At 39.2% G+C, this 18,928-nt stretch overlaps 1 long non-coding RNA gene across 1 annotated transcript; it reads left to right on the plus strand.

Moving 5' to 3' along the window:
* The first annotated feature begins 831 nt into the window (after positions 1–831).
* Positions 832–12,661, plus strand: LOC137854241 (uncharacterized). Its single transcript, XR_011095038.1, has 4 exons — positions 832–5,037; positions 6,234–6,396; positions 8,617–8,708; positions 9,126–12,661. It is a non-coding gene; the product is annotated as an uncharacterized lncRNA (long non-coding RNA).
* The last annotated feature ends 6,267 nt before the right edge of the window (positions 12,662–18,928 follow it).

Consider the following 18,928-nt stretch of genomic DNA (forward strand, 5'->3'; position numbering starts at 1 on the left):
AGGAAGAGATTGCTTACTGAATCAAGATCCTAGACCTCAGCAAATGCTAATATAAGTGTTTAACTTAATTCATGTTAATCTCACTGGTTGCTTGAATCAAGGAAATTCCAGTTCAAGCACATACATAAGCATTAGCAGCAAGGAGTTAGGCCATAATATATTTTGGTTCAAATTTATCCAGAAATGATTTTCCATTCAAGGACCATAGCCATCTAATTCACTGATGCTGAACTAATTTGAGCCAGTTTGCACTGAAAAAGAAAACACTTCAAAGTGGGAGGATTTTCCATTCCAGCTCCTCTCTCCATCTGACCTGCATGCATCCAACAGACTCTGTGTTTTCAAACACAGACACACGGTAGGGAGGAAATCAGGCCACCATCCTCCTATTCTTGTAACAACACAGGCTTTTCTAGCAGTGGCAGAATGCTACCAAATACATGGCCAGGTTCCTCATACAGTAATAGTGGTTCTCAGCTGCCTCTCCCTCCTATTACACTCAGTATCTTGGTTCACAAACTCTGTGCGCAGAGGATCTGTTTCTGTACCACTGACATCCCTAACATATGGGAAGGAGATTAGGAAAGGAGGGCTGGAAAGTGAGATATTGCAGTATCTACAACTTTCATCTGTTAAAAATCAGTGTGTTATGGAATATTGTAGATAGTTTTGATGTAATGGAAAAGACCAAGTATGTGCAGGTAAATGCAGAGAGCTTACTTACCTTACTTAGCTTACTTAGTTCATCTTCTGCTGTTTAGAGCATCATCCTCCTGATTTCCAGTCTCTACTCCTTTTTGTTCCTTGAAAGATAACCATCTCCTCAGCACTCAAGTGTGTGTTGGCTGCATTGTACTCACTGCACTGCAGTCCACAGCATGTTATGGCTGCTGCACCAGTAGCACAATGAACTTGGACAAGGTGACTGGTATGGCTAAACACAGTTGGGACTCCAAGTACATAAAAAGCTAGAAGCAACCAAATTGTAGGAGTAATTTCTCATCCTCAGTCTCATGAATCTTCTGAGCGGAAAGTACAAAACCACCTTAAAGCTTTCTATCCCTGAAAGCAGGGCAGGTCCACCTGTAAATATGCTGTGAAAGATCTGGTAAAATTAACGAAGAGGCCAAATGTTCTTGCATTATTCAAAGATGGTTATTGGCTACTGTAAGGAGTTTCTTTTTTGACTAAACATAAAGGCTGAAAGATCTTCTTACATGTATCTGAAAGATGACAGCTGATGAAGTGATTGACACACCTTTTAGCTTTAGAAGTGAAAGACTAATTTTGATTTGATGGGAATAAGTTTTCTGTTTTGAAGAAAAATTTTATGTAGTTAGAAGAAATTTAACCATGACTTCATGAGGCCAAGATCTTGCCACAGTCATCCAAAGCACTGTAACTGTGCTGCTGTAAAATCTAGTCTTTCAAATTATTCTTATGTTTTTTGTAGTATTTTATAATAAGTGAGGCAATATTTAAAAAAAAAACTTTCCAAATGGGTTTTTATTTCCTCGCATTCAATTGCACAGACTGAAAGATTGACACAAGTGTAGTTAGAAATAGGTTCCTTGGCCTTCATGCAAGGAATGGTTTTATTTTCCCAAAAGCTGGGTACCTTACAGTTGCCTCTGGAATGACTAAGTCAACAGGAGATGCCTGGATTCCCAGTGCTCATGAAATTCAATCTATTTCTTTAGGTGCATAAGTAAGAATTCAGGGCTCATACACATGATCTAATTATGTGGTTTAGCAAGTTGATACTCATCTTATGATGTGTGATAAACTGTCCCTTCATTTAACACAGCTCAAATTGGCCAGAGAACTCAGAAAGTCTTCTGTCACAGATATAAATGACAGTGGTGCCACTGTCTCGAGTGGAGTAACTTCACTACAAGCCCAAGATGTTTTACTTCATGCTGTATGTACATTGACATGCCTATACAGTGCTTGTTCTGGGTTTTTCATCTTTCCTGAAACTGGCATTTGTGCAAGTCTACAGATGCATGCTCTTTTCCAGCTGCAGCTGTGCCAACAAGAAGGTAAGTGCCCCAGCCTGCTCCTCCCTCCACTGCTGGAAGTTACACCCTCTGTGATCTCATGAGGCTCCTCATGTGACTTTCAAGAACTTCTTTCAGTCAAAATAAGCTGCTGTAACAGTGGCCATTCTTTAAGTTCTTAAAATTGACTCATCTCATTTTAGTGAATGTTGGTTAGAGGCCACAGAAAGAAGTTGACAAGTGCATAGGGACGAGGTGCCACTTCAGTAACCTCTTCAGCTGGTGCAGCTACAGCCTGAAAAGGTACATGTCCACAGCCTACATGCAATTGTTAATTGAATTTCCTGTTGTCAAGAAGCATATTCTGGGAACAAGCTGTCTGAAACAGCAAACTGTTTACATGACCCTAGGAATTGCTCCAGGCAAGATGAATGATCAGACTGATGAATGTGCTAATATTGGTCCTTTCAGGTTTTTAAAAGTTCAGTTAAAGAAAGGTAAGGGAACAGAAGAAGGAAAAGGTTGCAGTAGAACAAGAGGTAGCTTCTGGAAAACAGATGTGTTTATCCTTGAGGGTTTTTATTTTTGTGTTGTTTCATTTACACTTATAAAAAGTCAGCATCAGTCATATTTGTCTTGGTTTCTGGTGACCATTATTTTAAACTAACTGTGTACATTGTTGGAACATACAAAGAGCACTTAGTACAGAGAGCTTTACCTGGCTGATGACTAATTTCACTTTTAGTTCCTTTCCGGATTACTTTTTCTGACTAGCTTCAATGAAGATTACAGTTTATACCTACGGTAGTCAAGAGAATGTTTTTGTATTTCATTTGCTGTTTCTTCCTCCACTTCCTCTTAACCTGTGAGGCAGACTTCTTGGAATTCTAACTTAATGAAATTCATTAAATCAATAAATCCCAGCATTAGCAAGTGACCCATGCTAATCTTGGATTCACAATAAGACATGAAGCAGAAAGTCAATAGGCTACTTTTCACACTGCTGCTTGGTGAGAGTAAGACTGAAGTAAATAAAAAAAGTGTCTTTTCATATGAAAAATCCTTCCTAAGAATGAAGAAAGACCCCAAACGTCTGGTTCTGGTGGACTGAGGGGGAGGATGAACGTTTGGTCTCTTGTAGGACCAGAAGACAGGGCAGTGCCATATCAGCAGAACTATTTTATATCAAACTTTTCTTATATAATAGTACCCATCAATATGGAGGAGTGGGTAAGGGGTGGCAAAGAGAGGTTACCTCCATAGATCATTGCTATCCATTATTGTGTTATGGGTATCTTTTTTTTTATATGAGTATATCGCATTATGGGTACATATGGTTATGGAAACATGCTTTGCATCCAGGGATATTCTGAGGCTAGAAATGGGTTTTCCCTCTCGGTGATAATCATGTAACTAGAGGCATGGTAAGGTTCATCCAAAAGTTCATCTAAAAGTTCATCCAGAAGAGAGGTAGTTTTTATAGCAGAACCTGACAATGAATTTAATAGCTCTTGTGCAAAGAATGCTGCAAAGAAAACTTGAAATGGGGCAGTCTGTATTATTGCCCAGGATTATCAAGACTGGTTAACATTACAGTGTGGAGCTGACAGATCAAAACAACAAGGCAGATTTTGTTGTTTTTCAGGCTGAGTCATAATTATGTATGGTGCACTTTCCAGTAAGAGTTTATCTTTCATCCTTACAGACAGCTGACGCATAGATTACCATTCATCAAAGAATTTGGGGTTTCTGTGAATAAAGATAACTGAAAGGCACTATACCAAAATAATTTGTGGTCTGCGCTTAGTGGGGAAAACAATGACTGATTGCTGAATTACTGATCAGTTAGCCCTGATAAAGGCAAAGAAACATATCAAAATGAATATTGAAAATAATTTCCAAGTCAAAAGCTATAATCTCATTCCTGAAACTGATGTAAAAAATATGGTCCACTTCATTCTCATTCACCAACAGAAACAAGACTAACAATGATGTTTCCCAGCAGTCAGAAGTGTGCAGAATCTGGCTGAAGGTTCTGGCCATTTTGCTCAAGTAGTGCAATATTCTTAAGTCATGTTTTTAAAACCTGTTTTGCTCTATATTGTCTAATCGTCTTTTTAACCTGGAGGTTTGCTCTGACTCCTCACCATGGCTCTCATGGCAGCATGTTTCAGAAGTGCACTGCCTTTACCTGTTTTAGACTGAGCCCTGTTCTACTAGTCGAGAATTTGGGTGAACATCTTCTTCCTCACCTTCTCCACTGCCTTTCTGGTTATATAAACCTAAGTCATATCTTCTCAGCTCTCCCAGCTGAGCCCTCCCAGCCTTCTGCATCTCATAGCCCTGCAGATATTTTTAGCTGATCTCTTAGGCTTTTAATTCATGGAATATAAATGTCTTATGCAATGTAAAGCAGAGTTTTTGGATAAACTGTTTATGCCATAGTAACAGCCTGAAGACCAGTAGATACCTAAGGCTGCCATGCCTGGTTTTGAAATAATGAGCTGGCTCAACATTACCATGAAAAAATGATCCACAGACTGCCACAGTAGTGCATAAATGCACACCTTGTTGCTGGCTGGATGTTTTGAGGTATTTTGTTTTGGAGGAATTTAGATCTGGTGGTGAAATCAAGCAGCTGAAGCCCATGATTCTCCATGGTATTATTATATTTCCTCTTTTTCAGGAAAAAGTGGGTGCTCTGAACTTCCAGCTGAAAACAGCCTGCCCTACACAGCTAAGTAAACTGTTATTGTCAGGAATGTGGGCACTCTCCATTTTATGCCAGGCTGTGTGCGCGCTCCCTGCTAAAGCATTTCCTTTAGCAAAACAAATAAGCACCACAACGACAAATACTACAACAATCGGTCAATTGAGAGACTGAAACACTGCTTTGCCACAGTGAATTTTCCACATGAAAAACTCAGGGCCTGAAGAGATGCTTTTCCTGCATCTTATGTCAGCAGCATATTTTCCCCGTGATCCAGACCTCACAGGCATTGCTTCTTAAATCTCAGGAAACAGAGAAGTTTTTATGGTAACGTATTATAATATGTTTAAATCTGCTCTCATTCTCTCTTGCATGACATGAACCAAGAATCCTATTGTTTTCTCCTGGTAGAAGCATGGTCCTACCTGAATAAGGCAGCAGGGTATTTGCTCTGATGGTCTTTCTAATACTTTGCAGAAGAAAAGCATCTCAGATGGAGATGGATGTCTTGGAACAAAACAGAGATTTCAGCCCATGAGCCACTGCTGCCTAGTTTGTATCACTCACTTAGAAAATGTTACAAGGCACAAGGATATTTTCACTCTCTTAAAAGAAACGCACATAAAAATGTTACATTTTTATGGTACAGTGAACAACCATATGAAAAAAATGTTCTCTCCCCCACTAGCAGCAGTGGCTGTGTGGTCATTTGGTCTTCTTCTGTCTAAAAAAGTATAGTACATTCCTTAGTCCCAGCCACCTTGACCGCTAGCTGTTGTGCTTCCTATGTCAGAGGAGATGAGATCATTTATACCAACTGTAATGATGTCTGCAGAAGCTCCTCTTTTGTGCCAGGTCATAGTACTGGTCTGGATGAACTACAAAAAGGATCTACAGACCATTTAAATTGCTTACTGTTTTAATTGGCTATAAGATATAATCCTTCACTTCATTTTTTGGCTTCTTCCTGATAAAAGAAGAGAGAACCCTGTTGAGCTATCTTGGTGGAGGAAGATTTCATGAAAGCAGAATTTTGCAAAAAAATCATTAAAGAGAGAACTTAGCAAGAACTGAGAGGAAAAAAAAAAAAAGGGAAAATAAAATAGAAATCTGAGTGGAGAGGATGAAAAGGTAGATCTGCAAACGTAAGACCAGTGGAACAGAATTTTATTCAAATTATATTTTGTCATATCTTTGTCATCTTCAAGAGAAGGGTGACCATGTCAAATACTGCTGAAATAGATAGAAGATAGACAGGAATGATAAGGCCATTATGTGATTTATGTGCTGGAAACTGATTTTGCCATCAGTGTGTATAGCAATAAATTAGGTTTGTTGACCTTAATCTTTAGGAAACAAAGAAAGCAGACAAACACAGACAAACCTGCCAATTTATAGATAGTACATGAAACACCTAGCTCATTCTCCTGTGCAGTGCAGAGTTTGTTTGCCTTAAAATGAGTAATGATGTGGCTGCCTTTGAAAAGCAGCATTGAAGGCTGATATTTAACTCTTCTACCCAGGAGTGTCTGAAAGAGGCAATTCAGATCCTGGAACAAGAGAAACAGCTGAATCCCAGGGGGATGGCTCCTGGCAGTCTTCATGGAGGTGCTCTGATGAAATCTGTGGGCATGATGCTTCAGATGATCCGTGGTCTCCTGAAAGGAGCTGCTGCATCCTTGTGAGGTAAAAAATAATAGCAGAAACAAAGGATGAACTATTCTTTCATTTCCTGATGCCAGAAAGCAGAATGTTACAGACAACAAGCTTCTACAACATAGAATGAGCAATGGGAGTCTCACTATTTTAATTATCCCTCACCTTGGTCCTCCAGCTCAAGAAGGATGAGTAAATTTAGGAATAACTGAAAAAACTTTTCTGCAGAGGGTGTTTGTGAGGAAGCTGCCTAGCAGAATGAAGGCTACTTGCCAGTGTCCAGTCAGCCTGAAGAGGGTCTGGAAACATCACAAGGACTAGACATGATGAAAAATCATTTGAAGCAGACATATTATTATTATTTTTTCATTAACATGTGTCTTCCTCATTTACAGTTCAGTTAACACATGCACTGTGGCACCCAGGAGGAAATGCTGTGATACTCCAGGATACTGGTACAACACTGTATCTGGTGCACTGGGTTTTGGCAAAATGCTTCTGAAATACACACTGTAAAAAATGGCCAACAAAATGGTGTTTTCTAAACTCAACCTTCCTACCTTCTACATTCACCAACACTCAATACAGTGGTAATCAGGCTGTAATCTAGCTGAAAACCAAGTGCTTAAACAGATTCAGTTGCAAGATTTCACATACTGTCTGAAGACATGGGTTGCTTGGAACTTTCTGTTCCTTACACACTTTCTGCAAAATAAAACCTACAACAGCAATAGTCAAATGTTCTTACAAAATTTTCATGGATTTTAAATTATTCTTCTGTTTATTCTGCAATGCATTATTTTCTAATACTTAACATGATTTTTTTTAAAGGAATATAACAAGTATCATCTGAAGTGCTCAGTTTTTTAAGGTCATGCTGGCTCACAAGTTTTACTTGTCAGAATGTACAGCTTTGCTTCTGTGGATGTGGCCATCTGTCTTTAGTTTGAGGTCCAAATTACCTCTCAAAATCTGATTCATAAATACAAATAAGTGTTGTTTACAGCTGGATCTACTCTAAATGATGCTTATCAGCTGAACTCCTGGCTCTTGTACAGCTTTTAAAACTTCAAAGCACATAAAAAACACAATCTTGTCACTTTCTTTTATTTTGTTTGCCAATAGCATCTAGTTGTTGACTGGGGAGCTAGGAACAAAGTACAAGTGATAATGGAATGATATTGATAACAATGAAGAACAGCAATACAAAAATCCCAGTACTGCCCATGTGTCAACCAATGCACAACAAATAACCTGACATCTGGGCACTAAGTTCCCCATCCTTCGTCATTTTCCAGTATACTCCACTAAATAAGTCATGTGCTCCTCCCATTAATTTCAAAACTACTTGAATGTAAGCAAACTTTATTTTGAAATGTTTATGATGAAAGCTGAAATGTAGCAAGCCAAGAATTTTCTAGGATATTTACTTCAGCAATTACATTTTGAATTGCAGAGGTTGGGATTTTCTCAGTATGAAACAAATCTGTGTTTCTGTATCATATGCTTTTGTGAGATACCTGTAAAAGTAAGTTTACTGGCTTCACAGAGAGCTATTGATCCTAGTGGAAGTGGTTTTCAGTCTACCACAGGGTTGATGGTGATAAACAGGACTGTATTTAATAGTAGAAGTTTGTTACTACCCAAAACTCAGTCAAAACGATGTCTTGACAGAAAATTGTTCTTCAGACAATGGGAGGCTGTATTTGATATAATCAGCACAAAAGCACATTGCCCTCTTTCTGGTAATCATCAAATGTTTGGTTTCTTAACTTGGAAATAAACAAGCCTCAAGGAATCTGAAAATTTGAGGTTTCATACATTTCACATACTGGTTTGTGTGGTGTTTTGTGTTTCTTTGTGTGTGTGTGCTTTTTTTTTTTTTTGTTGTTGTTGTTTTGTTTTTTCTTTCTCAAACCTAGCTAAATTTGCAAATACTTTAAAACATGTGCAGCAAAATTCCATTCCAGTAAAGAATGGACATGGAATGGAATGAGAAGACAATTTATTTTTTAGTTGACTTAAATTCACTCTAGTTCAAATGAACTAGAATTCAAATTCAAATTCAAGTTCAAATGAATACTTGGGTGCAAGAGCTGCCAATGTTGCTTGCAGGACTACAGCACATTTCAAAAATGAGGTGGTCTTTAGAATGTGACAATTGAGCAATAACATTAAAGGCTCACATATATTATTCAAGCATCTTATATTATCAACCTTTAGTCTCATTGGTATTGTTTGATTTCACAGAATCACAGAATTGTAGGTGTTGGAAGGAACCTCAGGAGATCATCGGGTCCAACCCCCCTGCAAAAGCAGATTCCCTAGAGCAGGTTGCCCAGGTAGGTGTCCAGACGGGCCTTGAATATCTCCAGAGAAGGAGACCCCACAACCTCCCTGGGCAGCCTGTTCCAGTGCTCTGTCACCCTCACCATGAAGAAGTTCTTTCACACGTTGGTGCGGAACTTCCTGTGGTCCATCTTGTGGCCATTGCCTCTTGTCCTATCCCCACAAAACCACTGAAAAGAGGTTGGCCAAATCCCACTGTCTCCCACATTTAAGATATTTGTAAACATTGATAAGGTCCCTTCTCAGCAATCTGTAATTCATTTTTGTTACTCTTTGCCATACAATGTTGCATAGCTTTTGTTGCATGTCTTGAGGGATGGCCTGACCCTCTGCTAAGCATGGAGAGTGTGCAGCCAGCTGTATGAGTGATTGTGCTGTGCCAATTGACACAATTTTCCCTCTAATTGCAGACGCTGGTGTGGATTTTCTTCTGAGTGCAATGAATGTCAGACCTTAAACTGTTTTCTGCCACATGGAAATTGTGTGGGGGCCTGAAGAGAGATTCCAATGGAACTTAGTGGTAATGCAGGCAGGCCTTAGGTGTGTGAGATCATCCATAGGCTAGTGGAGTATCATAGGATGACAGGACTCTGCATCCCACTTCAGTGGAACCAGCTGCATGAGACTGATGGTGTGATGGGAAGTATGCTGCAACCTTCCTGTTTCCAGGAATATGTCTGGAAATAACCTCGTGATTTGGGAGATGTCTCTCAACATCTCCACTGAGGATATGAAACCAATATGCAGTAAAACACAACAGTCCAATTTTAAATGTGGATTTTCCTCTTTGCAATGATTTTTTTGAAGCTGTTTGGTGTAGGACTGTGGTTAGATTTTGTAGTTCACTAGCTAAACACAGTAGAAATTCTCTAAATGCTAGGAAATCCCATTGAAAAACTTGCTTGAAATGTTAAGATGGCAATATCTGTATCTCCATCATTAGTAAAGAACAAAGTTAAAAATCTCAACCTACCAACGTTGGGGCTATGCTGCTAGGGTAGTTTGTGGGGCTTTGATGTCAAAATTGGGCAGGGACAAATCAACTGCTATATAAGAGTACCAGTACAGGTTGATTCTGTTTTCATCAATAGTTGAGAAAGACAGCAAGAGAGCTAGCTACCTCTTTGACAAAGATTATAAACAAGTTTACAGTTCTGCAGTGCACTCTGACTGTACTTACATCCACAGATATTATCCTCTGAGGCGCTTGCCTGTATTTATATGCACAAGGTACTAGCATCTTTGAAATCCCATCTGGCTTCTCAATGGGCTATTGCCTAAACTGAAAGACATGTACTTTATTGTCAAGTCAGTTTATAAGTCCTATGCTGTTTGGGTCCCAAGAAAAATCAGAAACCATAATTCTTACTATGTGCCACTTCATTTTCTGGACTGTTTTTGCTAACAGTGCTTGGACTTAAGTTCTGGAACAAGGGGGTCAGATTATTTCCAGTAAGGACATTTCTCTTTGGTCATCTGTTTCACTACTTAAATTAACCCTAAGGATGTCAACTTGAAAAGTATGATGAAAAGGCTTCATATCTTCAGGGAAATTTTCTTGGGCATGCTGACAATAGAGTGACTTTTGTAGCAAGAATTTCAAACTATTTTGGTGCTGGCTTATATTACCTATGGTGTATATCATTCTGTGTATTGTCTGTAGATGGTCCTCAAAGACTGCTAAAGTAATACTTTCTGTTAATACATGAAATTAATGTTTAAGCACAGATATGAGCTAAACTAGAGTCATTCATGGATTATTATTATTATTTTTTTTTAAGATGGATGTGTTATTATCATTTATTTGCTTTTAAAAAAATGATTTTAAGTGTGTTTGCAATTATAACTGATCAGTAATAGCTGTGACTTTGATTAAGAACTCTGTCTCCTCCTGAGACTGTTCTGTCTTTACTCCACTTCTCTAAAACTATTAGTAGAGGACGTATATAAACATAATTCAACAAAGAAGTGTGCTAAGACACTCAATACAGCTGTTATCAATTGCCTAATGAATACATCCATCTTCCCAATAATGGGTTGATTTTTCCATTACTGGTAGACAAAGGGTAGTTTTGTATTTAAGGCACAGGACTTCAGTCAATTAAGTAAGGGTCAAATTTAGGCTTGAATAAATGGGCTTTCAGATTCTAGTGGGAATTGTGCACATTTGAATTATGGTCTGTTTTGTTTCCGTACTTGGCTTTATCTTTCACTTCCTCTGTAACACTTGGACAAGTTAGTTCACATATACGTGCCTCAGTTTCCATGTTGTAAATTGGGGACCATGCAGAAAATTAGCCCACAAAGCATTCAGAACTCAGCTTAATTAAAGGTTGCAAAGGCAATTTTGTTCCTCAGAAGAGAGGCAGCTTTTTATTACAAACTATTATCATAGCTATTATAATACACTGTAGTTACTAGTGTCTATTTACTTCCCCTTGTTTTCTGCCAGTGTAAATTATGTAACCTCCACGAAGGTTTTCTTGATTTAAAGCAAGGATGTTGGCTACATATCAGCTGCTAAGTGTCTCTGACCAGCTGTCACTCAAGCACTTCTCAGATTTTGAGAGGCATTTTGAGTCTCCAGCACTAATTTTATTTTTGTTTCAGTTTGCACAAGCTCATTGTGTTCGTTTAGAGAGGGCTGCAAGCAGTCTTGATAGCAATCAAGAGGAATGGCAAAAAATATGGTCCTCTTGACAAGCACTTATGGGAAACACAAGACTTGTAACTGGGAAATGTGAGATATTTCACTGTGCTGGAATGTGAGTAACAGAGGAGAAAGAGTCTCTGTGTTTTAACTCCCTCCTGGGGCTAAACAACATGTCCCCTCAGTAAAGGATATCAAAGGCAGCTGAAGGATATCTTATTAGAGCTAAATTGCCAGGGAAGGTGGGCAGGAATGAGCAGAGAAAACTGTGGGTTTGGATTCCTGCAGAATAACAAACTCCTGATTTCCTCTGTTGCTCTCTCTCTTGGGGATATTTTGGTAACTGGCCAGCCTCATCCTGGTGGTGGCCGAAAGGCAACTGGCCAAATGAATAGTCCCGATGATATGAATAATGATTAAAAGGTTAAAAAAGCCCCATGTGACTAGCTGGAGTCACAGGAGCATGAGTAGGCCAGGTATGCCAATAAACGCATGGCAACACTTCTACTGCAGTAATTAGATATATACACAGCATATAGGCTTTTACCCTATTTAGTACTTCAGTGCGCTTATCCCTCGTTGCTGTAATATTCTTTCATCAGCCTAAGTAAAAAAATGCTATTTGCTTGAACTGGGTGAAATAAAATAAAACCAAATCCCAGACTAGGAAGTTTTTCTCCAGATTCTTTCCACCTTCCTTGGCATCTTTGATGTGTGACCCTTGCCACCCACCACCCTCTCTTTCAGCTGGCCGTCCCTGTAATAGCCTCCGAATGAAATGATCGTCCCCAGGACCAAAGAGGAGGCTGTGGTTTCCATAGACGACTGCCCGCTGCAGGCACTGCTTACTTGTGGTGTTTATTTCAGTCCCTCCTAGCTACGATGCCTGGAGCTGGAAGGGTCAGTCTGCAGTTTGAATTGGCATATTTTTAAGGTCTTTTCTATTATGAAATATTTATGAGAGGAAACAAGGTTGGACATTCCTGCAACGGGTCCAGTGTAAGAACGCTATGTGCCTTCCTCCCCGAACATGTAAATGCAGTCAGTTATTTAATAGAAGACTCACATACCTTGTTCCTTTACATTTCAAGTGAGCTGTCAGAGGAATGTAAACATTTATTTGGAGCAAGCCCTCAGGTAAAGGATTACCATATGCCGCACAAGGAAATTCCAGCATGCCCACCAAAATTTATGCTGTGGAGAGAGCTATGAATAGAAAGTTTGTACACTGTTATGAATATGGATAAAATACATCACTCATGGCCGGGCTATGGCACGCAAAATTGAAAAACACATATTTTGGATCACACAATATTTTCAAAAATATATTTAAAAGAAAATAAACATGGGATCTTGTGTGTTCATTTACTGTTTGAAGTACCTTCAGGGAAGAGAGACATCAACAATTTTTCTTCCAGACCACTCACTTCTCTTGATAAAAGGGGGCTCTTTGGGAGAAAGGCAGTAGGCTAATTCCTGGGATCTCTTTGTTTCTTTAGCCAGTGACCATTTATTGGGAGTTTATTTGGTGTTCAGAGCTAGCAAAAGCAAATGCATTCAGAGGGCTATGTTCAGTTTTAAAGGTCAGAATTCCTCATTCTCAGCCACCTCACAAGGTGACCTTTTCATAAGTGTTACATGACCCTTGTTCACCTTGCAAAGAAGTGTAATTAACATTTTTATTACTATTATTCTACAGCCAACCAGTCATCGCTGATGTTTTGGCGTGGTCAGCATCAGTTTCTTTTGAAGTGAAAGAACTTCTGCTAAACATGTTAAAAAGAGATGTTAAAACTTGCATCCGTGAGGACAGCTCCACTATGCAAACCAATGGCTTCTAGATACCTCAGCATCTCTAGGTTACACTATGTAACAGTCATGTATGTGTTGTAAAAGCTTGCTAGGATGACCCCAGGCCACGCAGAACTTGTGCACTCCAAATCCTTATGTCAGCCCCCCTCTAACTGCATTTACAGCAGTGCTGCACAAGCTTCTTTCAGTGGGAGGGACTCACCGGGGTGATCTGCCCTCACTCTGAATATCTGTGGTTGGGCCAACTCATGGATTTACATTCAGGACCCTCCTGCTTCCTGCTTACTGCAACATCCCTTTCCTTCACAGTTTCTTTCTGCATATGTGTGGAAGTGACAGGAGAACAATGCTATACTTAAATGAGACCAAGTAAAACTACCTTGTTCTTAATGAAAGAGAAGTGTGAGACAGAGAAGAAAACAGTACTTGGCAGCAACAACATTTAGTGTGGCACCAAGCCCAAGATGTCCAGATTTATGTTGGTGCAGAGGAAGGGAGGAGTTTGATGTAGGATATCAACCTGCTTTGATTATCTTATACTTTTACCACAAAATTGGGTTTATTTTAACTGGAAATTTCACCTGACAATTGAATGAGAAACACTGAACAAAAAGTTATTGATTTAAAGTCTTAAGACTCCTACAACTTGAGAGATGGCAGCCCAAACCTAGCTCAGGGGTAGCTATGGCACCTATGTTCAAGCCGAGCATCAACAAGCTCCCCAGGAACATACACACACATACACATACATGCACACATGCACATGGACACCCCTACCCTTCTCTCCAGGCTGTTTATACCCAGACCAATTCGATCCATGAGTATCTTACACACACATGTCCCTGTCATCCTCCAGCACCCTGTCCAAGCACAGTCTCCTGTACTCATTGCAGGGGTACAGCAGAGTTCCTCCTTCATGGGACACTCTGAGTGCAATATGATACCTTAAGTTATTGTCAGTGAGGGACAACAAGATTTGTTTAGTGATGAAACAGCAAGGTACAGCTAAAGATGAACAACTTTGTTAGAGTATAACCATTGAGTAAATGCTTTACAGCAGTGTGGGTGAGTTGCTAGGTGAGGCAGAAGTGAAAAACCAATCTCAGTCTTTTTGCTAAAAAATCTACATCTTTTAGAACAGGGTTGGGAATACAAATTCTGAAATTATGTCTAAGAGCATTTTCCAAATGCTTCTTTAACTCCATCAGGCTTGGTGCTGTGACCATTACCCCAGGGAACCTGTTCCAGTACCCTTTATGGTGAAGAAGATTATTAAGAGCAAATATTTGGAGGCTAGACTGTGGGCTTATAAAAAAGATGGAGAGCAACTTTTTGCTTGGTCAGACAGTGGCAGGAAAAGAGGGAATGGTTTTAAACTAAAAGAGGGCAGATTTAGATTGGATATTAGGAAGAAATTTTTCACTCAGAGGGTGGTGAGGTCCTGGCACAGGTTGCCCAGAGAAGCTGTGGATGCCCCATCCCTGGAGGTGTTCAAGGCCAGACTGGATGGGGCTTTGGGCAACCTGGTCTGGTGTGAGGTGTCCCTGCCCGTGGCAGAGGGGCTGGAAATAGGCAGTCTTTAAGGTCCTTTCTAACCAAACCTGTTCTGTGGTTCTGGTTCTAAAAAACCCTAATGGTTGGCTCAGAATTGATACTTAAGGAAGCAAGGGTAGTGTTCAAATGAAATACAGTATCATAACAATTAAGGACTTCAGACTATTCAGTGTCATGATATTACTTATGCATATCTCATTTGTTGCATCAAAAGATCAAGGTGTTATTTCCGTTTTCTATCTGGGAAAACTTAGACAAGAAGCTTTTAATGGTGGCGGCACAGATAGAAACCAAAATCTAGTGTGCTCACTCCCAGGCTGCTTTTTGAGCTGGAGATTTGAAACCAGTTTGAACTCTTAACATCTGATGAATTTTTAAACATGCGGCTCTACATGAAATATATCAGTCTAGCAAACAGGATAGCCAGTTTGATCCTAAAGTGCATCAATCATGTCATTGTAGGTGCTGAAAAGTGGCATCAGAGTCCAGCACCCACATTTAAAAGCTGAGTGCAGGAGCCGGGAACAAAGAGACTTTCTATCCTTGTGCCCACTTGCACAAACATTGCAGTGCTCTGAGTCTCCATGCTCTTAGTGTGTGCCTCTGTGGGTGTAAATCACATGAAAGAGATTCTTGGAAGCACTGCCCCAAGGAAGGCTGCAATGTGCCCGCAGTTCCTGGGTGGCAGGCCCCTGGGTGAGGCACAGCCCTTCTAATTATGTCCCATGAAGATCTTTAGGGTGGACCCAAAGTTATTTTCACAGTTTGCCTGGAAAACATTGCACAGATCCAGCATACTCACTCTGTGGCATGAGGGCTGTCATTTGATAGGGGACCCTTTTTGTGGTGTGACAACCCACAAACACCCTTGGGCCACTGCTGGCAACACGCTTGGTGAGGGAGAAAAAGAAGGCACTATCCCAAAAGGCTCCTGACCTGCTGACCAAACAATGACCAGCAGTTGTGTTCTTGAGCATGAATTTGGCTATGGATTTTTTCTGAAAATTGTTTCTAAAAAACTGGTGTGCCATACAATAATTTACAGGCAAGCCTAAATCCCCAGGATCACAGTTGTTTCACTTGTGGGATGGTATATTGAGGTATATTCATAACTTTAAAAGGTGACCTAACTACAAGGTGACTGATGTCTGGTTCATGTAATTTGCTGTGGGCTCCTTGCAGACAACACGCATGCACATGCAAGTTGATTCCTCTCTGTTTGTACACCTAATATACACATTTTATCTCAAAAACTAAAGCCCCAGGGAGGAGATTCTGTTGGTGCTAGCCAACTTCTGGCCAGATAACAACCTAAGCTCTTTTGAGGTCCATTACAGCAGCTGCTGTAACAAAGAAAGTTGCGTTTGATTGCAGCTACAAATAACTGGCCATTCCGGAAGCATACTTATATCCATTGGGGGGCAGGTGAAGGTAAGTGGCAGAGAAAGGGCTTCAAGGCAAAGAGACAGCAAGGGTTTTACAGAGGGCACAAAACTCAGGCAAGGCACTTGAAACTCCCAATGCAGTATGTAATAATCCTTAATAATTTCTTAATTTTTTTTTTCTTTTTTTTTTTTTTTTTCCTTTGGTTCTTTCGCTCTTAAATAAATAAATAAAACCTTAAGATTTTTAAATTAATTTTTTGATTTAGTGACAGGAATGGGGTTTTCATTTATCATTTTTTAATGTTTAGAATATCATATTTATTATTATTGTATTATTATAAATTGTAAATTGTATTATTTAATGTATTTATTTGAATCCCCATAGTTGACAGTTCTCAATGGCAAATTCCAGGTGCACCTGTGGATCACATGGTCTTGTTTCTTCTTGTTTGCATAAACATTACTGTTCTTCCAAACAAACAAACAATAAATAAATAAATAAATAAAAAGGACTCAGAAACATCTTGCACAATAAATATATGTGCAAAATTTAGTATGTGGGAATGACAGATATTTCCAAGATCATGGAAACAGATGTCAAATAAGAAACAGTGTAAGTTTATACAGCTCAACAGTCTCGAATAGGAGAGGAATTGTAAATCAGATCTATTTGTTTTGCTCTTCTTGATTACTTTTGTTTTTTCCTTTCAGCAACTATGAATAACAAACAGATTGATTTTTGTGAAGTTGTTTTAACATTAGCACATGATTCAGAGAGTGAGCAGTGAGAGAAAGGTATCCTGCAGTAGGTAATAATTAAGGTAACACAACCTGTAGTTTTATGGCATTATATTGGTTTTTATGTACTTTCAGACCAGATTTGCAAATGCGTCAAGTTCAGATTGCAAAGGAAGGATGATCCCAATCTATTATTTTTATTTTTATTTTTATTTTTATTTTTATTTTTATTTTTATTTTTATTTTTATTTTTATTTTATTTTTATTTTTATTTTTATTTTTTTCCCCAATGGTATTTGACACCTTTAAAGCTTAATGTAATTATTATGAATATGCATGTTTATTGCTGGATATATAAGATACATATTAGGACATACAGCTCTTTCATTACTGAATTAAAGGCCTCAAAGTAATTTATGAGTAATGAGATTATAGTTGTCACGCTTTTGTCAAAAACTTGAATCCATTCCAAGTAACATTTATATTATGAATATGATGCAATTATCTTAGCAATATTATTACACACACTTTTTGGGGGGTTTTGAGTATAGTCATGTTTAAAATACTGTTTGTGACTACTGGTGACATGCTTTTGTTTTGTTTGGGTTGTTTCTATTTTTCACAAGGCATAGAACATTTGTTCTTACTTTTGCTGGTAATAGTGGCTATACAGTTTTCAAGGAATTGAGTTTGAAATGTGAAACTGTACGTGAGTGCCAATAATTGTATACCTAATATATATACACATAAATCAGCTAAATGCAAGGAACAAAAGACAGTTTAGAAGTACAAAAAAAAACTTTGGGCTTTATATGTTTCTATAGTGAAGATGCAGACGGACATTTTATGGTGAAATTCCTCTGACAGTTCTATAATGTGTGCCTTGTATGCTGTAAATGCAAAGGCAACCATGCTCTGTTGTTAGCAGTTGCAAAATGTTGGTTCTTTGGCTTGGCAATATGATATTTTTCTCTCTGAATCTGTGTCTCTTCAAGAGCAGCTAAACCTCTCAGTTGCATTTGCATCCTCTAAATAACAGTCTCCTTACTGGAGCCTGGTCGTAGTGTGTCAAGGAGGACTTTGCTGATTTACCATCTTGGTTGTGAATTCTCTTGGTAAGATACCATGACTCACCCTGATGCATCCCTGCTGTGGAGAGGTTTTACAATGGTTCTGGGCAAATCCAAAGCTCTGAAGTGTGCACACAAGAAATCTACTTGCACTGCTGGTTTAACATTCTGCATTTTGTCACAGGTCATACTGATCTGTGTTCAAGAACTGAGACTGTAGTATAGGTAAACAATGAATCAGACAACTCCAAATATGAAAAGATTTATTTTCTATAAGGTGCATCATGAATTTCCTGGCAGAGCTAGTCTAGAGTTCCTAAGTCTTTATAGGATATGACTGTGGTCACAGACTCCTGCAGAAAAGTTTTACAGTATAGAGGTGAGCTTGGAATAAGCTATCACTGGTCTTTTAATATTATACACACAATATCTTCAGCCAGCAGATGCTCCTGATGAGAACTCATATCTTCTCCTGAAGTCATTGTAGAGATGCTAGCTCTGACATGGAATATAATACTCCTGATTTCTGTAGATATTTATTCTTAATCACTGGTTTGACAGACAGCTTGTCAGAACAGAAATTATGATAAAGGTAAAGTTTATTGCTGCTAGAATAGAATGGTTCAGTTGGAAGGGACCTTCAAAGATCATCCAGTCCAACTGCCTGACAACTTCAGGGCTAACCACCAGTTAAAACATATTATCAAGGGCGTTATTCCAAATGCTTCTTGAACACTGACAGGAATGGGGCACAAATTGCCTTGTTAGAAAGCCTGTTCCATTGCTTGACCACCCTCACAGTAAAGATGTACAGTCTGAACCTCCCCTGGCATAGTTTTGTGCTGTTCCTGAGTGTGCTATCAACAGCTACAAGGAGCAGAGACTAGCACCTCCCTCTGCACTTCCCCTCCTCAGGAAATTGTAATAAGATCACCTCCTGGCCTCCTCTTCTCCAGAGCAGACAAACCTAGTGCCCTCAGCCTCTACTCATAGGGCATGTCTTC

Source organism: Anas acuta, chromosome 3 (genome assembly GCF_963932015.1).
Source record: "Anas acuta chromosome 3, bAnaAcu1.1, whole genome shotgun sequence".
NCBI classification, from domain to species: domain Eukaryota; kingdom Metazoa; phylum Chordata; class Aves; order Anseriformes; family Anatidae; genus Anas; species Anas acuta.